The sequence below is a fragment of the Eschrichtius robustus genome, chromosome 11, assembly GCF_028021215.1.
Source record: "Eschrichtius robustus isolate mEscRob2 chromosome 11, mEscRob2.pri, whole genome shotgun sequence".
NCBI classification, from domain to species: Eukaryota; Metazoa; Chordata; class Mammalia; order Artiodactyla; family Eschrichtiidae; genus Eschrichtius; species Eschrichtius robustus.
In genome coordinates this window covers 60915996-60918899 of record NC_090834.1, presented here as the reverse complement: position 1 = coordinate 60918899, position 2904 = coordinate 60915996, and the positions used below count along the sequence as shown (strand labels likewise).

The window sequence follows — 2904 nt, the reverse complement described above, 5'->3', positions numbered from 1 at the left end:
CTTCATAATTCAAACGATTTAACTGAAGCCAGCGTTAGCCCAGTAAAAACCATGGTGACAACTCAACTGCTCTTTTGCTAAGGAAACGTCTTTAAAAGTTAGCTATTCTTTAAAAATTCAGACGCAAGCTGCATAACTGTGACTTGAGGAACCAACAATCAACCCGTCCAGATACCACCGCAGTAGTCCTATGTGTTTGTTTTTTTTTAAATTAATTAATTAATTTTTGGCTGCGTTGGGTCTTTGTTGCGGTGTGCAGGCCTCTCATTGCAGTGCCTTCTCTTGTTGCGGAGCATGGGCTCTAGGCGTGCGGGCTTCAGTAGTTGCGGTGCTCAGGCTTCAGTAGTTGTGGCTCACGGGCTCTAGAGTGCAGGCTCAGTAGTTGTGGTGCATGGGCTTAGTTGCTCCGCAGCATGTGGGGTCTTCCCAGACCAGGGCTCGAACCCGTGTCCCCTGCATTGGCAGGCGGATTCTTAACCACTGCACCACCAGGTAAGTCCATCCTATGTGTTCTTATAGCTGGGGAGCACATACAGAATCACTGTGAATCACACATACATATCAATAACTTCCTGGTAAAACTACACCAATAGTTTCCTCTGTTAATGATTTGTTTAAAAAATAAGCATGTACTACAGTTCAGCAGTTGAAAGACTTCTAAGTCTATTATTATAAAGATGCTGAGAAATACATTTGGATATTTGAAAAGAAGCAAGACTAGAAATGTGGTTTTATATTAAACCATTTAGAAGACCTCAGTTACAAACAACTAAAAATACATAAATAAATAGGAATTTCTTAAAACCATTGTCTCTAACAATACAAAAATTAAATATTAAGGCATCCTTTACTCCCATCTATTTTGGTATATGCAGCAAAGAGAAATGTTTTAAATAGGAACCAGCACTTCTATTCAAATGCTCTCTAATGTATTTGGCAGATTTGTTTTTATATTCTCCTGTTCAACATTCCATTGAAAGCTCTTATAATTGAACATTGTGACCCAAACCAAGAGAAAAGTATAAACAGATATTCGTTTATTAAAAATAAGCAGTTCACCTTTGAAAAGTAAAGAGTAACTACAAACAATATTATGTATAAAGTTCAAATACTAGTATTTAAATCTCTGAAGCAATTTATGCTTCCGTAATTAAGAGAAAGAAGAGATCGGGGCTTCCCTGGTGGCGCAGTGGTTGAGAATCTGCCTGCCAATGCAGGGAACACGGGTTCGAGCCCTGGTCTGGGAAGATCCCACATGCGGCGGAGCAGCTGGGCCCGTGAGCCACAATTACTGAGCATGCGCGTCTGGAGCCTGTGCTCCGCAACAAGAGAGGCCGCGATAGTGAGAGGCCCACGCACCGTGATGAAGAGTGGCCCCCCGCTTGCCACAATTAGAGAAAGCCTTCACACAGAAACGAAGACCCAACACACCCATAAATAAACAAATACTTAAAAAACAAAAAAAAGAATAGATTGATTAAAAAAAAAAAAGAGAAAGAAGAGATGAAGACTTCACTAAGATGAGAAGCCTATTAATATGGATCATGCTGTGGACTAATTGTTCACTCAGTATTCTGCCCCACTGGGATGAGAGTTTGAAAAGGGCTTCATATTCCTTTAAAAAAATTACACCGACTAGAATAAGATCATATGAGTTAACATTATTATTCCCCATATTTGTCCATTTACAAAGCTCAATTGGCTTCAAAAAGTATACTAATCAGTAACATTTTCACCTTTTATTAAGGCAAGTTTGTGAAAATAATTTAATACAACCGGATCTCCTCATGAACTTTCAGCTTAAAACATTTTTTATGTAAGAACTATATCCAAAAAAATCTGTTTTATAAAAAGCCACTTCAGTACCAGAAAAGAGTAATAAAAGATTTTGAACCCAGTTTATTTTTTTTAAAGGATGCTCTTCCCATGTCTCAAATTCCAAGTGCTATTCATCATCTTTAAAGCCAGTTTTGCTTAACTTCACCACATCAATCCAGTTCCATCCTCAAGGAAGTTCTCCTTTGTGATCTGCTTTATCTACCAACTTATGCTTCTGGGTTTGTTTTTTTTTTTAATTCTCTATTTTTAAAAAATATTTATTTATTTATTTGGTTGCACTGGGTCTTAGTTGTGGCACACGGGATCTTCATCGTGGCTTGCGAACTCTTAGTTGCAGCGTGCATGTGGGATCTAGTTCCCTGACCAGGGATCAAACCCGGGCCCCCTGCATTGGGAGCCCAGAGCCCTAGCCACTGGACCACCAGGGAAGTCCCCTAATTCTCTCTTTTTTTTTAATTGAAGTATAGTTGATTTACAACGTTGTGCTAATTTCTGCTGTACAGCAAAGTGACTCAGTTATACACATATATACATTCTTTTTTAAAATATTCTTTTCCATATGGTTTATCCCAGGAGATTGGATATAGCTCCTTCTGGGCTTTTGAAAGTTGTTCTTTTTTGTCTTTTTTTCTCATTTGATGGGGCTGTATTAGGAATTTCAAACAAGATTATATTTCTTGTGGATGTCGTAGAAATAACAGGGATGGCGATTCTCCATGAACTGCTCTTTATCGTCCTTCGCATATTCAAACAACATGTGGGTCATGGCGGTCCTTCCACTGCTTCCTGTAACTTGGCTGATATGCTCTGCTTTACAGCTGATGATATGGTGCTAAAAGATGTGTTCATAGATATGACTGGAGGTGTCTGAGGATATGTTTCTGTCCAGGAAATCTCTATGAAGAAGGCTTTGGGATCACCATTTTCTCCTATCTTATACTGAAATGAAACTGGACTTAATTCCTGGAAACTTTACATCTCCTTCATAAGTAGAATGTGGTGCCTCCAGTTCCATCTCCTGGTCCTTCTTGGCGCTCAACGCGCTGGTTGCAAGGCGCCTCCCTT

At 39.4% G+C, this 2904-nt stretch overlaps 1 pseudogene; it reads right to left on the bottom strand.

Moving 5' to 3' along the window:
• Positions 1–1945: 1945 nt before the first annotated feature.
• Positions 1946–2688, bottom strand: LOC137772445 (RWD domain-containing protein 4-like; annotated as a pseudogene).
• Positions 2689–2904: the final 216 nt, after the last annotated feature.